We start from the raw sequence: 19208 nt of genomic DNA, 5'->3' as shown, positions 1-19208 counted from the left end.
CTCTACTTCTTCGTTGCTGTTGGAACATTGTGCTCCTAATGCCTCTTTAAGTGGCCGTGATTCTGCGGAATTTTAACTGCTTCCGAACGATGAAAACCACGCTTCTATAACTAATGTTAACTTTCGAGCAAATTCCGTCGTTTGTTATGCGTCGATCATGCTCGATCAGTTCCCGAACAGCTTCGACGTTCGCTGACGCTACACTTATCTTGGATGCCATGTGTTTTAAACGTCCATCGACGTCCACTAGAAAATGATTTATACCACGCAAACGCTTGGATACCTGATAATTTTTTATCCCAAAAACAGTCAGTCGCGACCTATGCAAAATTTCAATGGGTTTTTTGAACGGTTAAAAATTTAAATAATCGTGCGTCGTGCAAACGGAAGCCGGTACTGCTTTCTCGTTCATCGCGTTATCTATCAAAGAAACGATATGTAGAGCACCGCGTCTTCAAGGCACGTCTATTTAAACTCCCACGCAGTGTCCATCTGAATAAACGACGCTACGAAGATGTACCACGCTTAGTCCGGTTAATATTTGACCGATCCTCGTGTAAGTGTTCAAATACTTTCACGAGCCACTGCATATCTCGTTAATACACGCGGAGAAATATAAATACCTTTAAAAACTTGAACCGGTAAATTTGATATAAAAACGTGGTCTGTGTAATACGGGTCATATCTACTGCATCATCTATCTTACTTAAACCGTTGTTGCGTGGTTACTCCACTGATTCATCGTGCGGAACTTTTCTATCTATGCATCCTCATGCTTCTCTGAAAATTTCTAACTTGCCAAAACCTCGACATCGCCATTGTTAATCTAGCAAAAGAGGCTGAAACTGGAGACCTCGTCGATATTTATTTGCTACGGCCTCGTCGAGATCCTCGGTAACTTCTACTTTTACTGGCCAGCTGCTACTTCCGCGAATTTCAGCCATCTGGAAGAAACTTCTTTTTCCTCTTGGTGACTTCATCTCGAGGAGGACTCGATTCTCTTGCGCCACGATGTTCGAACGAAAAGCGACAGCGGCGGTAACGAGATTCGAGAGACAGCGACTCGTGTTAAACTTGCTAATTATGTCTTCCCGACTTCCTGTCCTCCTTTCTCTCCAACTTCCTTTTTGGTCGTGACTGCTGCTCGCCCATTCGCATCCCTACCTCGTAGGATCTTCGTCTCAGCTAGTGACAAGTCGCTTTCACCATCGCGACAGTCGCTGTCCCCTGTCCTCCGTTCATGCGATTCCTCTTACCGAGGAGGAAAGCCTGACCCGCTTACCGTATAATTATCAAACTTTCCTCGCTAATCCCATAGACCCGTCGCTATTCCTCGCCATTTTTCCACTCCCTTCCATCCTATTCTCTACTTGCCACCTTCGCGTAATCCAGGCTAACTTGTTTCCTGGAAGATGCCTCGTCAGCTGTTTCAACGAGCATCTGCTCCAACAATTTGTCCGGTTTCTCGAAATGTGCGCTGAAAATACATATTCGTGGGCGAGATCTTTCTTCCGTCTTCTATCTTCTTGGTACGATCTTCTTTTGGACGAATTGGGCAATTTTTAAAAATTTTCCTGGGCATGTAAAACTCGTTACTTTGTAATTAATCGTATTGGAATTTACATGTTTCGAATTACCAATGTTCGCGATGGTTTTCATTTTCAACTTTTGAAATTTGATCGGTAACTTGTGACTCGTATTTCGTTACGTTACATTGCCATACGCTTTTCTATTTAATTATAATTTTATTCCAATGTCGAAACCAACCTGGTTTAATTACCTTGTCTCCTTTTTTCTTCTAAAGGTAACAGAATTAAAATATTCATACGTAACAGCTACTTTGTCTAGAATATTTTCTACATTTTTGCATACGTGTTCTGTGTGATTTCGCACGTTTAAATTTCCCATAAAAGTATAAACATCGGCAGCCTCTAGATAACTCGAATCTACCTGTATCGAGGGTAGCTTACCTGAATTATACGATACATCTATGCTCATTAGCAAAGATACTGTGTTCCATTGCCTATAAAATTCTCCGTTAACGCGTAACTCACCCTGCCAGCTAATGCGATCTACCTCGACCTGTTTTTCGTTTGTACGTGTTTTAACCAACCGTGGTAAATTCAACGGACGTCGATGCTGGTCGTATCATTTTTCAGAAAACCGGTTCGACGTCCGATCGGGCACTTTTTCACAGCGAACCGCGGTTTGTCGGCCAACGATGTCACCAGTCGCCGGCGCCACGACGTAATTTACAGCTGATTAAGCTTGGCCGCGCTCTTTCCGCCATTCTACCAGACAGACAATCATTTCGCGCGTTTATCGAGCCTGTACGCAATCACCGAACCGTACAACGTTAATTCACCGCTCTTTTGCCTGTAATTCGCGGCCACCATTACGGTTAATGGGCAACGACGATGCGTACTCTGTGTTACGACGATAGAAAAAAAGAGGAAGAGAGGGGGAGGAAGAGAGAAAAAAGAAATAGAACGACCGGAGAAACGGTTCCATTACGACCGAGCATCTTAGGTACTCCATTAAGCTGGAAATTGGAACGCGCAGCGTAATGTTCGCCCCGTATCGCGACGACCTCCATTGCCGTGTACCGATTCCTAGGATCGATAATGTTTATGTCCTCGGATAGGATGGAAAACGCGCCACTCTGTGCCGGTTCGATTGGTCGGCGAATACTCTCCAACGATTACGAAACGTTGTATAAATCCGTGTCGTCTGTACTGATTGAAACGAGGAAGAAGATGAGTGGAACAGCTGGCAGTTGCTAAATTATTTCCAAACGAAATTGAAAGAGCGTACGGGATTAACGAAACGTTTCGCGTTATTTGATATTTTCATGTATCCCAGTAGAGACATACGACGTATATAAATCGTTGGAATCGTACTTTGCAAGCTCGCAGTGTAGTCGTTAACTCTTTCGCCGAAATAACCGAATATCGTCGAGAAAGATATTCAACGAGTAAAATACACGTGTTTCGTGCATATTTTAATTTCTTTTATCGAATCTACTCGTCTAAACGCGTATAAGGAAGATCACGAGTCTAGAAAAGAATCGATGAATTCGTATCACGCGTACATTCCTCGGAAAGTTTGTATAAATAATCTTATTAAAGTTGTTCTACTCGTTTCGAAAAATATCACGTGCCTGCGAAGTTTGAATTCAGCTGTTTAAAATACCTCGTAGAAAGGATAATTGGAGATTTTGCCTAATGTTCGCGCGGATTCATTCTCCATGACCCAGTTGCTGGGACGCGTGTGTACAACGTTCTGAATATTAATATCGTAAGAGCTGGTGGCATAAATAGCGAGCGTCGTGGTTTGGAATCAGCCGCGATACGCTCAGGGACCGTGGATTCGGCCGAGAAAACCTGCGTTATCATTTATGCCAATTAAGTTGGCTCGGTGTAATGCGACGATATTAGCCTAACAAAGTGGCCATAGTCGCTCGCGCGTTTGTTTTCTCTCGTGCCGTTTAATGCCTCGGACGGAATATTAAAGTGGCGTTCGCGGGAACTGGAGAACATCGGAAACGCAGTTACGGCACATTAGTATTAGGGGATTGCCAGCTCTCGGCGCTGTTTTCTCCTCCGTTCTCTATTTATTATTCGTACAGTCTCGTTTGTTACACAGCCTGCACTCTGCGACTATTTAATTCGGCGCTGCGTAGAATCGTCAAAAGTAAATAATAATTTGCCAACGTGTTTGAACAGAACTTGGTGTTTGTTTGTCGAGTAAAGGGCGGTCTAACGAAATTAATCCCCTGCCTTGTAATTTTTTTCCGTGTATACAACGGCGAGCGCATAAATAGCACGAGTTCTTATACCCAGTTTAATTTAGTTTAAAATTGTATATTCCTATAGTCCTGTTTCTTATCTGTGTCCTTTCGTTCCTACGTTTCTAGCGTTATTTTGTTTATGTTTAGGATACGGGGAAATATAATAGAAGAACAGCTAGGAAATTTTAGAAACTTGCATCGACGAAGCTTTACGTTGTTTTCCAACATCTTAAATAAATTCGTTGTAAGATGTTCGAGTATGTAACTCGAACCACAACGAGTCGGGTTACAACCTGGATATAAGCACAGGTCATCCTTATAACGTTTGATTCGTAATCCACATCATGAGTCTATCTCGATGTTCTAACGCGAAGGATGAAAAATTAAAGAATTTAAATTAAGCGAGCGCTCGATAACGCATCGAACATGTCGATCGTTCCCGATTATAATTGTTCCCCGGAGTGGGTACCTCGCGAGGCTCGTTATCGTTCGTAACCAGTGAGTTAGTATCACCGGTGGAAGATAAAGGGAGAGAGTTAGTTGGCAAAGCGGCGCCGACCGGATTATCCCAAGTTGGCTGAAAGCAATAGGGCTTGGTTAACCGTGACACGAACGCATACAGCCGCATATTTCGATGTTCGCGCGTACTTTACGTAATTACCAACTATTCATAGCCGGTCGATTATCTCGGCTGTTCTCGATTACTCCCTTCTGCTACGGAGTAATTTGTCTCCTCAGCACGGGGGATTCGAGGGACGAGATCAGGCTGCGAATTAATTCGAATCGACTCTCTCTGCTAACCTCTCTTGCCCCGTGAATACCTGTTAATTATGAATGCTCGAGAGAAACTTTCGTCTACCTGTGCTTTCGCAACGAAAGAACACGTCGTAGGTGCTTGAGAATTTTCTCATTGCGTCGAACCACGTTCCTGTAGAACGTTCGTAACTTCGACGCTCGTGTTAACCAGGAACAGTCTTCGTCGACTAATTTGAATTAAAGAAGAGTTATGGACAGAGGCGGGGCAAATATATACGAGGGTGGATTATTCGGATTAAGGCCGAGGCAATTGGGATGATCGTCTGCGACCCCCGTGACCAATTCGACTCTGGTATCTCAGTGTCAACGCGACGGTGTCGAGATAAGCGACGTTGTTTCGAAGATGAACGCGAGAGGCCAGCGACTCAGCTCGCCCCTAGAATCTCGATGCGGCTGTTTATCGATGAGACTGTTTATTCGACGCGTATCGCTGTCGTGAAGTCTGTTCCACAAAGATAAGCGTATCGATGCTTCTCGTCTTCCGACTATCAATCCATATCCGTCCGCGAAGATCCTTCGACGTCCTCGATTCCGATTCACCTTTCCATTTTGGCATCTTCCCAACTTTTCGCTCACAATTTTCCTCGCACGATCTGCCCTGAACGATCGTATCCAGCTAAGAGGAAATGCTCGGACCATCGTGTCCGCTTTCGATCGACCAGCTTCCGATCGATTCGACTAAAAGGATGCGCGCAACCAGAAAATAAAAAAGGGTTCAAACAATATTTTTCCCTCGACCGCGTAATACCGGAGATGTTTTGTTCCGGTCAAAGTGTTTCTCGCTCGAAACCCCACGGGGATTCGATTCCAACGAGGAGAAAGCGCGTGTACACGAGTAGATAGAACTACGAAACGAGCCAGAAGATAAAGCAACATTTCATTCGGCAAAATTAAATAGTTTTTGATTTAATGTACAGCGCTGCGAATGATCGCGCGGTGTTTGTAGAAAGAAATGACTGTAAGTGGCAAGGAACAAGTTTTCCAGGAGAAAAAGCAAACTTACGCGTCGATATAATCGAAATTGATGAAAAAGAAAAGTTTATATGTAGAAAACTCTGTATTTACCAGCTCTCGGTTGCAAAGGAAACAATGTTCTGCTCGTTTGGATGGATGACATAGTTGCGATCGGGAGAAGCAACTTATAAAAAATACCATTGAACTTAAAAAAGAAATACGATCGCCGTAGGCGGAGATTATCCAAACGAAACTTTGAATAACATACAACACGCAGATTTTTATATTTGAAAAGGAAGGTTACACCATTTCATAACTAAAAATCCAGCGTTACCTCTTGGTCCTGGCCGATAGCGTAGCCTGACTTGGTCACGTGCAACAATCTGTATACACGTGTGCGTGCATGCGAAAGAGCAGAGGATATGAAGCATAGTAGGTATTCCGAGCACGCAATTTTGAAGTAAACAGCGACGCTCTCGCGTCGAAAGAGTCTCGACTTGGGTGCTTTTCGAGGGCCGTGAAAGGGCTCGTTATTATTTCGCCTTCTCGCATAGGTACGTAAATAAGCAGGTATATTAGATTTGGCCGGGTGAATGGCAGGAAAAGCGTGTGCCTCGCGTGAAAATATCGGGACACCGCCCATCCTCAGCGAGAATCTTATTTTCCAGGCCAATTTCCGAAGAATTCCATCGATGGTGAATATAATAAAAGGCGGCTAAGAACGCGTACGCTATATTCTCGAGGAGCTTCAGCGACGTATCCGTGAATAATGAGTCGTCGCGTCTCTGAAATCTAACATCGAACAGACTCAAGTAGATATCTCGTCAAAATACGAATTTCCTTCGCAGAAAGAATCGAACACATCCAGAGAGTCGTGTTCCATCTCGTAATCGAACACGTTCTATCTAGGTGTAAAAAACAGTCGGACGAAAAGCGAAGAAACTTGGGTGTTCCTCGGCAAGCTCGTTCAAAGGGGATCTAAGCGCGATCAAAAGATCGCTCGTCATTTCGAGAACTAACTGGAAAGTTGCACGAGATGCCGGATCTATCCGAGAAGAATTAAGATTTCTCATAGCTGTAGAACGATTTTTCAAAGAAGACGGATGAAACTGCGGATCGTGATAGAAATATCCTGCGCGAAGGAAATAAAATGCATCTTTGTAATAACACCGGAAATCGATGAACTGCGGATCTTTATGCACGTTAAAAATCTAAAACCTGAATATCGATTTGTTTTACCTACCAAATATTACAGCGACTACTGCTTTACTTCGGTTTTGTTTCGTATAGTCTCGCATATTATGTGCTTTCTGTACATTTTTTCATATTTCACGATAATCATTTAATGACGAATATGTATTACAAATTGTAAACTCGTGCCAATGAAAACTGTGTCTGTTCCAAGAAGCGATGATAATTCCGACGATGCTAAGTACTTGACGATAGTTGATAATAATCGACCAACTAACAGAAACAAAGATAATTTATCATTCTATCCAGAGGAAGGTTAACCTTTGGAGCGATTGATCGGCGGGAAGATGGAAATGTGGAAAAAATTCGCGGGAAGAAAAATTGTACAAATTGTAGACTCGCTCCAATGAAAATTGTGTGTGTTCCAAGAAGCGATGATAATTCCGACGATGCTAAGTACTTGACGACAGTTGATAATAATCGACCAACTAACAGAAACAAAGATAATTTATCTTTCTATTGAGAGGAAGGTTAACCTTTGGAGCGATCGATCGGCGGGAAGATGGAGATGTGGAAAAAATTCGCGGGAAGAAAGTTGGTTCGGCTGCGGTATAAAGAAAGATGAAATCTCAATTCCCATGGAGGCGGTTCTCGAAGGTGGAAAACGGGTACGCAAGAAGCCGAAAGAGGGTGCAGTGACAGAGGACCGCGAACTCCCTTCCGTTCACCACCACTATTTCAAACTGCGGCGGAAACGTAAGAATTTATAACTGGTGACACGTTATGGGCTTCTCCCCCGCGAAACCCGGTCAAAGATTTATTTCCCGCGGCCGCTTTTTCATCCACTGCCGACGCTTTCCAACCGGTCGGAAAGCCAGTACGCCGCGACTTTCTTTCGTCGCCAGGTGGAGAGGCGGGCGTAGAAAATGCATTTCACCGCTCCTTTCTACCACAGTAGACAAACGCGAAATATCCTCGTGAAAGTATTTCTTCTGCTTTTTTAGAAGGTTGCTTGAAAAGAGTTCTGAAACGACCAATACAATCTCTCGATACGAATATTCACTGCCACCACGAAAGTATTGCAACTTACTTGTAGAAATCTTTTACGAATACGTCGCGTGTTTTATACGAAACGTTTTGACATTTTATTACGTTGGTGAAGTTCCAAACAAACGTGAAAGTGTACGTGGAAGGTACAGGTTAGTTAGCGTAAGCATATGTACTCAAACGATGGAATAATCCGTGGCGTGTATTGCGCTTAGCCTCGATCTTCGATGTCTTGTAACGTTTGTAATATATCGATGAAAAATTTCTGCCACAACGGGATTCTTTCGCGAGCCTATGCACAAAGTGAAAGATTCGACAGAGAACGAAAGTGAGACGAAGAATCTTACGAAAGAAAGATATCGAACACAAAGGAATACTTGTGATTAATAAACGACGATAAATATTTCATAAGCACGCGGTCGTTTTCGAGGGGATCAAAGGGCTCCTCCCTTGAAAATTCGAGATTCGTCGCAATATTCGCAAAGACACGCTTTCACGACACGTCCTCCTTCTCTCGTTAAAGTTTGAGGACGAAAGAGTTCGTGGTTTTATTACCAAGGGCCAGAAGTAATCTCGTCGTGTCTCAGAGTGTCGTAATTTGACTTATTATATCTGTCGTTTCCCGACATTTTAACCTAACGTCTCGTCGCTGAAGAGCTTTCGTTTACCTGAACACCGTCGTGTTATACAACTTCGACTACAAAATTTACGAACACTCGGGATACTCCGTCGACATTAAAAAATGGAAGTTCCAAGTTGCGTCGTTAACGATATTAAAAATTCCCAAAAGTAGAACGCTGCTTCTAGGAGTCTGCTGCTGTGTCTGGCCATATGCACCCCTCTACTACTTAACCGTACCGCAGCGACTAAACTCCTTTCGCTTTAAAATTACAGTAGAATCGGAACGTTTGAAGTCAGACTTCGACCACATTTCTTTTGTCTCTGCGTTTCGTAAATTTTGACTTTCTAAAAACCAGTATACGATCATCGCGGCATAGCCGCGCGTGATATCCGGTATATTATATTTAGAAACCACGGAAACGTATTGATGCGTTTCTCCCCTTGTGGAATTTCACATTTACACGAGCTTGTGAAATACGAGCGGGACAACTCGCGTAACTCTAACGGTGAAAAAATTTGTGGAATCAGCAGAATGTTGTTCTATTTCGTTGGATACTACGGTTCGTAAAGAGCGAAACGTATGTATTCCGCGGAGTCGAGGCTTCGAAGCCCCGGAAATCGGAATAGCGAGCCGACGTGTATCCACAGGAGCTTTTTATCGTTCAGCTGCAGCTGTACCGCTCGCAACGCCGGAACAAACTGTTAAAAGTTTGCTTCGTTTTGCAACGAACTGCAGTCCGGCCGACAAACACTGTTCTATTCTTTCGCGAGTCGTTGTTTTGCTTTTCCACGGTATCGATTAATCCGATCAGTCGCCCTTTATTCGAAAAACGGAAATGAAATACCATTTCTCTCGCGTCTTTTAACGATAAACAGCGTTAATTATATTTAGTCTCGCCGATAGCTTCCAGAATGACAAAATTTGTTCTATCGTAACCAATCGGTGAGCGAAGAAATTATTGTAAAATTCACGTTTAATCAGCGAGCAGACCGACGAGTTCATCAAGCCGTAAATGTAGAACTTCGAAAGCGAATCCTCCTAATATCGATGAACGCCTGAAATCGCGTTTTAAATCCGACTGGATCCGGGATAATCTCCCGACGAACGCGATTCGCGGAAAATTTCTTCAATGGCAAAAATTTCGTACCATCTATTTTCAGATTAATAAACCATCGCACAAAGTAACTTGGCTCGTCAATTACTCGTGATTAAACGCGTCAGACTTCCGATTCCTCGTCGATCGCGCGTTGTCGTCGATGTCTTTGATTCTCGGTGAATCGATACCAAACCCTACAAATTAACAAGGTTTTGTCGAATTAGTCGTATAATATAATTATAACGAGCTCCAAGTGCCCTTGATCGAACCACTTACGAGAACACCTGAGACTACTCCAAATAATAACGTTCTCGTTAAAAGTCAAAGTAACCGATCCATTTGTCTCGATAGACGAGACTAAATATCAAAGTCTAGCAATTTCTTGTACAAAGTTCGACAGATTTTTTCATCTCTAATCTCGTCTTTCTTTCGATTCCATCGATTTAACCAAAAGAAGATTCACATAAATTTCTCTTCCTACTCTTATCGAATTTCATTTACAAATATCAAAACCAAATTCTTTTTGGCATTTAATATCGACATTCACAGCCTGTCGACTCTATCGCTAGCTACAACATTTTTAAAACGAAATATAAGAAGCCAACATTTTTAGCTATTTAATTAGCAGCAATCTCTCGATCGACTTCTATCGCTAATTTCAACTAATTTCTTTCCAATTCCATCGGTCTGACCCGGCACAAAATTTGGTGATTTTTCCTGGCACTCGTGTTGCGGCTTCTTCATTGACCATATCGCTGTCCCCGTCTCTATCACATCGACAGGCCGAGTCTGCCCCGGCATTGGTTTGTCACGCTTGTCCGATTATCGACGGATTAACCAGCGGCTCGCGGTGGTCGGTGGTGATGCAAGCGATGCGGTCGGCCACCTATACGTGCCTCTTGCCAACGTAAAACGACCGGCCCGTGACTCAACGGTAATTATAAAATCGCGATAATCAAGCGAACGATCGGTACTTTAATTACTCGTGGTCGAATAGCCGTGCTCGTTTTCATACCCCTTCTTCCGGTTTATCAGAGAATTCAAAGTCAAGTGGAATCGGTTAGGACTGGAAAACGTTCCAGAGAGACGGCTAGACGAGGAGAGAAAGGATCGCTGAAAATTTCATTCGGCAATCGGAACGTTGATTAAATCACACGATCGACTTTCCATCGGATCTCGGAGCTATTTTCCGCCGTATTTTCTACCGATCGAGACTCGCACAGGAGAAAAAGTCTCAAGACCGCGTTACACGATGGGGCGTTTTTCTGCTAGTCGAGCAGAAATCGAGTTACGCCGCGCAGTCTGCCTTATGAAGGTATCGATATCAATAACAGGATAATCGAATTCCTTCGCTCTGTCGAGCTCGTCCTGAAACGAAATCCTGCTCGTCGTCGGTTTAAACGTTGCCGGGAGATCCTGCTGGAATTGATTAGCCGCTATAGCGCAATTGATCAACGATGCACGGCCTCGAAGGAAGGTAATCCGCAGTTTGTTCACCGTGGAACGCGAACGCTAACGCGATAATCCGAAGAAATATCGATCGTTCGCCGACGGCGCATAGCCGGTAAAATATCATCGAGCCAATAGCGGTGTGCACACAGGCTGAGGATAAAACGAAGCGGGCACGTTTAACGCCCGGGCCACCGGGCTTCTAATTACAGGCTGAGCGGAAAAGTTTCGGTGTAAAATTAAGTTGGCGGTTTACGAGGTGCTCGTGGAAACTATTCGACGTGTAACGGGCTAATAAAGATGAGCATTCGAGAGAAAAGAAGTCTCGCGGAGGAGAAGTTCCAGTGCTGGACCCAGTATCGATTTGTCGCGGTACTAAAACACGTGGCTGAAACTGGCCGTGTTGCTGCGGCACAGCGAGCTAGTTTAAACGAGAGTAACAACGAAACGCAATTCCGCGGATGCACCTTCGCGCAAATGTTTGCTCTTCGCGCATATGCATTCGTAATCGCGTATTACGAACTGCCACCTTTCGCACGCTAACGAAGGCAACGCGAGCAACGATCTTGTAAAATTGATCTGGCGAGCAGACTGTTTTCAAAAGGCTGGCTAATTATGGAGCAAGGTTGTAGGTTGATAACAAAACGTGACACGAGTTTCTTTGTGCTTTTGAATAATTGTGCGAACTTGGATTTGGTGCGAAATTGCATAAAGTATATTCTTTTAAAAGAATGTAATTAGACGAACGTGAGCTTCCCCGTTCTCCAGTGTTCCTAACAAAACACCATCTCTGAATTTGTCCTCGACGGTCACTGATAATCCATCACTTTATTAATCCGTTAATCGAATACTATGTAACACGCGATAACGTTAACCCGATAATCGAGATTCTACCGTATCGTTGTTTATAGCGTCGATGATCAAAGTTGCTAAAGGTTGCATCGATTTGTCAATTGGTTATTCCGCAAACACTATCATCCTCCGTTGGACATTACCCTTCCCGTGCCATAATACTGCAGCGACAACAGCAATAACATCTCCTTCTCGTCTTATCTTAATAAAATCCCAGGAAATAACGAGATTGCATGGGGCAAGAGTAAAGGATGTCGTGGCTCATTAACACAGACGATAATAACGCGACCAGTAAATCTTGTCGCGTGTAGCCCACAAAAAAGAATCGACTTAATACACACTCTCCGCTGCGGTATCCCATGCGTATCTCTGACCGTATAATTGCACGTCGCAGACCCCTCTATTCCAGTGAAATAGGTAGGGATTTCGCGAACACTCTGCACCACCATGGCAATCTGTAAATTCCCTGCGGAGGAGAGAAGAGCAGCGCGTATCGAGAAAGAGAGAGAGAGAGAGAGAGAAGTGGGGTTGGTTTTCGAGGTTCTCGATTCCCGAAAATTCAGCGAGCGATGTTCGATCGGATATCGAATCGGCTGGCCGATCGCAATTTGTCACGATTCCCTGGCCGTCGATCGTATTAACCAGCGACGGAGGCCAGCACGAGGACACCCCCCGCCAGAATTTCTAGCGCGGAAGTAAACGACACGAAATTACCGCGAATTATTAAATTACTGCGACGACTGTCGCGGTAATTATCGCTGCCAGGATTATAGATTTTACGCCGGATAAATTCGTTTAATGTCGGCCGAACGCGTGTACGCTCGCAGCATCCTGTATCCTCTGTTCCTCTCTTTACCCTCGGCGAAAAACCGTCATATCGATCGGCCAGGCTCGTTACGCGTGACAAAAACGAACGATATCTACTCCTTTTTTTCCTCTGCGACGAGGCATCGCGCGTGCACTCACGACTGCACCGTAATTCCAGCTTGCGTCCGCGTCGAGAAGCGTCCTGACGTTCTTTATTAACGGCGTAAAGAACAGTATTGCCCTGAAACCTATCTCCGGCTGCGAGTCGAAATGAATTACACGGTTCGCGTATGCTAACGTGAAACTGGACAGAGGGGCGCAATTAACGATTATTGCGAGGGGAACGGGTGCGAGCGAAAAGCACGAAGCGACCGATTTAACGAGATCAGAGGTTTGTATACAACGCGGCTTTCGCCTCGTTGCTCTATGCAACAATCGTATCGCGTTATGAACGAAGTAATTAACCGGCCGCGTACTCTACGATTAGCTTGACGGTTACAAAATTTTGGGAAATACGGGCCACACGATCGCTCATCGATAATGTTACGATGTAGCTACTTTAATTAGTATGTACGTATCCAGTTCATTACGAGTTAACAAGTCGGTGAATAGCCACTCGGCTAATTGCATCGCGCCTCCTGGCGTCCCCGATTTCTCCAACGAGACCTCTCTCCTTCGTTGTCTACGTTTTTTACGACGCGACCCGAGAGCCTGTGATTAATTAGAACGTATTAATTATTCAAGGGCTGGCCGGATAGATTCGTACGCCTACGTTGCGTCACTTTCGTCCTCGGATTAAAATACGGATGCAGTCGACGATACATTTTCCTTTCTCTCTGCTCGCGTTTTCTTAGTATCTGATAGCGCGAACGATCGTGAATCGTGCATAATCGAAACGGTTAATTTGGATATCCATTGGAAGGGAGGCGGGAATATACACGCAGAACAGACGACGATGCGGAAATAGAAAAAAAATAAAAAGCTCGAGGTCCCCGCGGCGGCGAGCAATTACTTTTGCAATTATTTTTAATAAACTCTCGAGAATTAATTGCGCTAACCCGCTGGGCTGGCCGTTAACGAAACACGACCGGGCACAAAGCATTTCCACGCAGTCGAATGTGAGGAATTCTCTTGGTCCACACCGTTTTTCGACTCTTGCAAATTGCATTCGAACACCTGTCTATCGCGTTCACCGTTCCACTTTGGCGCGAACCAATGGAATGAAAAGAAACGGCTTGTTTATGCTTTGGTAATTGAACGGTCGTGATGAATGAGATGCGTCATTATCATGGCATCGCGTGCGAGGATCCAGTTTAATGAACGAATTATCGAATCCGATTCTCAGACTCTGCTCCTATCGTGTTAATCGTTATATGCCAATTAAATATATTTATGGCCATGGTGGTATACGTAATAATAGTCGAATACAGACAGCGATAAATTGGTCACAGTTTCCCCTAAACGAAGGATCGTTTCTCGTTAGCAGATTTTATAAAGTCACTTTGATTTCACGTAGGTTACGAAATTCGCAAATCGTTGGTAGTTCGATTACGGTGAAAGATGGCGAAATTATCGAGGTAGATCGTGCAGAACGAACCGCGAATTTGGTCAGGACGGAAACCACGGCCACTAGGCTAGGTTTGCGCTGTCACGTTTCTCTCGACGAGTCAGCTCGGGACACGTTCGCGGCACAGCTGCACGTGGATGCACTCGAAAAGAGCCTCGCAGCGAGTTATTGGTTTTGAACAAATACAATAGACGAGCGCGATTGACATAACGATACTCGATCCTCTTCTTTGCCCCCTGGTGAACAAATTTCAAGGCAATTTACCCTGCGCCGCGCTGCCGCTATTTTTCCTTTAAACGTGTTAATTTACAATTAGCGAATTATGAAAATAAAATATTCCTTATTATTTATACAGACCACGTGTGATCGTTGTAAATGTATACCAGTGTTTGTATAGTATTTATCATAATCGACAAGTATATCATTTTGCTCTACGTTCATATTTCTTACTTACGAATACATGTATTTCTTTTTGATATATGTATGTACTTATCTGTCAGAGATTTACTGCTTTGTCTGGTCAGAACGCGATTTATCTACTTTTATGTATCGCTCACAACGGATAGGTACACGTATACGTGTGTATTATACGATGTGTACACTATGAAATAGCAGGAAGGAATATGTAAAAAGCCAGATATCCATCTAGCGAACCCAAGTCATTAAGTGTTGGTGCGTTGAACTTATCGCAAGAGAAAAATCCGGTGCATTTAAATACCAGAAACACGCAGCCAGTTTTTTATTGCATCGATACATCGCGGAGTAAAAACCGTACCGATGAACGATAAACGAGCAAAACGGGAAAAAGTGAAGCAGTTCGATCGCGTACATCGGCGAATCCCGACTCGAACATCGACAAATAAAATCGACGTTCTACCTTACATATACCCGAAGCATTAAATTCTTGCGACGAACGTATAAAAAGATCTACAACCGCTATTTACGTGCATTGATAATGATAAACTCGTCGATCAGTAGAACAGACTTCCAGAGAATGAAACTGACTCGCGTGTACGTTCATAATACTCGGCGTGTTGTGGCGTTGCTAGTTTCACGTTGTCATTCTAATCGATCGAGGGTCGTTCAATTATTCCACCGGCATCAATGTAATTACACGGGCGGCTTCGATCGTTCGCTACCATTCTCTGTTTTCGTTATTACGGGCGGTGATCGCGTTGTTCTCGCCCGTTCTACCGAATCGACGGCGTTTCGTGAAATCGGCTCGCCCGTGGGCAAAAAATTCAGCGAAACCTTTATCGCGGCAGATGAAACGAACAGTTGGACGTCGAACTGCTGCTTGACACGCGAGTATGGTAATAATAAGAGGAAACCAGACTAAACGAAAATTGCGGATAACCAAATGTATAAACGAATATAGGTGGAAAAAAATAAATACTGAATTTTAAAACTGCTCCGCCGCAAAATGAAGCAAGAAACGTGACTTACCGTATTCTTTCCCCGTAGTTCTCATATTGAATCCAGCGTACTTCGTCAGCTTTATGCCACGCTAAATCCGTGAAAAATCTGCGGAAAATGGAAACCAGGAAACCCTAGATCCGTAGTTTTGACTATAAACGAATGCAGGGAGAAAAAAACAAGAAAAAGTATCAAGAGCATTCGAAAGTTTCCAAATCGGATCCACCGTACTTCGTCACTTTCGCATCGCCCTAAATCCACGAAAACTCTTCGAAAAATGGAAACGAGAAAAAACATAGATTCAGAATACGGTAAAAAAAATAGAAGCATCAAAAGAATTCCAAATTGTCCAAATCTCCTTTCAAAAATACACACATAGCGAATCCACAAAATATTTCCGTAAGTTCTCGAAAGATTCGCGAGAGACTCTAAGGATAAAGAATGTGTATAAATATTCTCCACTTGTTTCGTCAACTGATGATCAGTAATATTCCTCCCATTCTTCCTCGGTCGCTGGCCACTAAACCTTCCAAGCCTCGTCTTGCTAGCTGGCCGTGAATTTTCAGAAGCATGACGCGTAGCCTTCGACTAACAATATAATATATAAAAACAAGGATTAATTCGCGCGTTTTAATTCGTTATAGTTTCTCAATTTTTTCATTGATCCTTTCAAGTGTCTTCTACCCAGTGTCGTCTCTCAAAATCACAGAAAACCATCCAACCTATCGTGTAAACAGGTAAAAACGCACTGTGTTATACGAAAATCTGTCATTTTCTCGTTGTGTTCTTCCGTAAAGCGTTTCCAGTTGCTTTGTACTGTTTCATCGTTGTCCACTCGGTAGCCGCAGACGGACGTTATTTTCGAATCAATTATCCGCGAAAGTAATTAAACCGGCGACGCGCTCAAGCACACTATTTTCCACTGGTAACGCCGCAAAACATTCGAAATTCTCGTCGTAATGGTGAACCCGGTCCTCATAAATCTGTGGTCACCCAGGTCCACCGAGTGTCCTGCGACCGCCATTCCTCTTCGGACGAGATCCCCCTCGGCATTGCAGTCTGTCTGCAGATTCGCGTATGCACTTCCTTCGAAAACCTAACCCACCCACGCGACGCGTTCTCTCTCTCTTTCTCTCTCTTTCTCCCTCTGCACGTGTTACATGTTTCCGACGCCCAACTTGCCTAGCCAAAGATACTTCCGCCTGATGGTCCGACTAATCGTCCGCCCAGCTGCTGGCCTCTACCAGATTCTATCCGAGGCAAGAACATCTATTCGACTGGATGAACTGTTGCGAATAAACAGCCGTTCATAAATATGTCACCTACTGATTTCGTACGAAACGCGACAATTTATCTAAATTATGAACGAAACTACTAATCGATTAAAGTGTTATATTCGTGCAAGGTTGCGAGGTAATTATATAACAATGGCGTAAAAAGTATAAATTATATAAATTATTAAGCTTGATATAGAGCAGCTGATACAACTGAAAAGTTTCTACAGGTCTCAGAAAGAAAGTTTATGCAATGATAATTTTCGTTTAATTATCAGCGGCAGTGTAACCAAACGTTTATATTCGAGAGAGCCGACGAGGATTTGCATCGAAAAGAAAAAATCTCATCGACGCTCAAGCCGCATTAACCGTTCCGCCAGGCCGAAAGAAACAAAGGAAAGAATGATTTAATCCGCAGACGCAATTAAAAAAGAAAAGTTATCACGTTTTTGCCACAAACCGGTGGTATTCAAAAGGCAGAAGCCGCGAAACTTTAGCATTCCACTTCCACTTTATATTAATAGGAATATTAGAATATTTCGATGTTACGAACAAAATTCCTTCAAATCATAAATAGAAACATGGAGAAACAAGTATGGAGAAGCTGGTGCCAAAAAATGTTGCAGAATTTTTCTTTCAGAACGAATATGAAATAAGCCTAAAAAGCGATACTCCGAATTAAAAGGCTCTTTAAAATATTAAATGGAAATTCCGCGTTTTTATCTCCTGGAAATATTATGTTTCCTCCAGAGTTTAGACCAACTTTGGATCAAAGAGCTTAAAATCAAAATCAATGAGCCTAGCTAGGCGAAAGTTTTGTTGAAACTAGTTATCTGCAGCACACGATCGCACGTGCATCGACTCTATAGAGGCATATTCGTCGAATCGTTCGTCTCATTTCGACTGCATATCGCATTTTCCAGTTGGAAAACTAAAGCTCGTGACCGGTGCAAGTTCGGAATAGAAATTGTTAATGTCAGATGACCGACGAGCGTGTCCAAAAACCGAACGGGGAAATTTATGCGAGTTATTCGAGTTATTCGCAAACTAAATTTTCCACCAGCTGTTCTACCCTCCGTCCCTTGCGCTCACGTTCGTGATCGAACTTTCCGATCACAGTCGCCGCCGTTGTAACCGAATCACGAACCTTTTTTTCCTTCGGTGAAAACCTCTGCCAGAGAGGCAAAAAAAACATTTCTCAAATAATCGTGTTCGCCACGTGAGTTGTTTCGATCGATTAACTCGGAATTGCTCGTCTATCGTGAATCATTCAATCGCCAGTACTACTGTTCCGCAGTATGCCGACACGTATTTATTTTTGACGCAATATATACGTTACCGACTGTTCAGAATTTTGGGTCTTAATAGCCAAAATAATGGTATAGGAACAACAAATTTACACTTAGAATTTATATTAGAATAATTATATATTTATTTGTTAAACGATTTCAAAGATATTCATCGATACACACTTGCACGCGTCTCTGCACTTTCTTCCATACCCGACAGTTAACCGACTGAACAGTTTACATTCATTTGTTTTCGAAACGTGTACTTCCACACACCGATATTCACATACAAGCATTACTACTACGCAGCTAACCTAGTCTAGCACATAAAATTATACATATCTCAATACCGACAATGCGTAAAACACTTTAAAAATCTATAAATGTAATGTAAAATAAAAATAAATTATCCGAACGCCATAAGGCGAACGGCGACCGATACTAACGCATACTCTGTCACGGACGTACAATTATACGTAGAATTCGGTGTGACGGTGATAGCGACGGCGTTTCCCGAATATCTCGGAGACTGAGACTAAACGGCGGTTATATGTGTAGGAAAAAGTTGTTCGGAATGTTGAATTTTACAACATACTTAAATTTCGTCGAAATCAGCGAAGTGTACCCTTTTATGCACAATTACCGTCCTTTTCTTCCAGTAAGAAAATCTGGTGCTTTACTTTGCATTTTACTTCTTTTTCTAAAGACTTTTTCATAACTCCCTTCTCATACTTTGTCTAAATATTACTTCTCGTACTATATATTCTTTAGGTATTGTATATACAATGCCTAGGAAAAAAGCTATAAAATATATTAAAGTAGCACGGACGTTTCATGCTTTAGCCGAAAACGACGCGCATTCTACAAATTTTCTAGGTATTATATAAAATTCCAGTATTTTACATTGCGCGTTAAATTTGATTTAGTTGTCAAATTCTAGAGAACTTGCAATGGTAATCTAAATAAAATTATTTAACTATCTCAAATATATTATTACCTTCTTTCAGCTGGATAATCTAAATTTACACCGATCCGATG

At 43.0% G+C, this 19208-nt stretch overlaps 1 protein-coding gene across 1 annotated transcript in view; it reads left to right on the top strand.

Moving 5' to 3' along the window:
* The window catches only part of LOC100650177, a 193279-nt gene that overhangs the window by 148574 nt on the left and 25497 nt on the right, over positions 1–19208 (top strand). The gene's annotated exons all lie outside the window — the stretch shown is intronic.

This window comes from Bombus terrestris, chromosome 15 (assembly GCF_910591885.1).
Source record: "Bombus terrestris chromosome 15, iyBomTerr1.2, whole genome shotgun sequence".
NCBI lineage: Eukaryota > Metazoa > Arthropoda > Insecta > Hymenoptera > Apidae > Bombus > Bombus terrestris.
The sequence above is the reverse complement of the archived record's forward strand: the minus strand, read 5'-3'. Positions and strand labels throughout refer to the sequence as shown.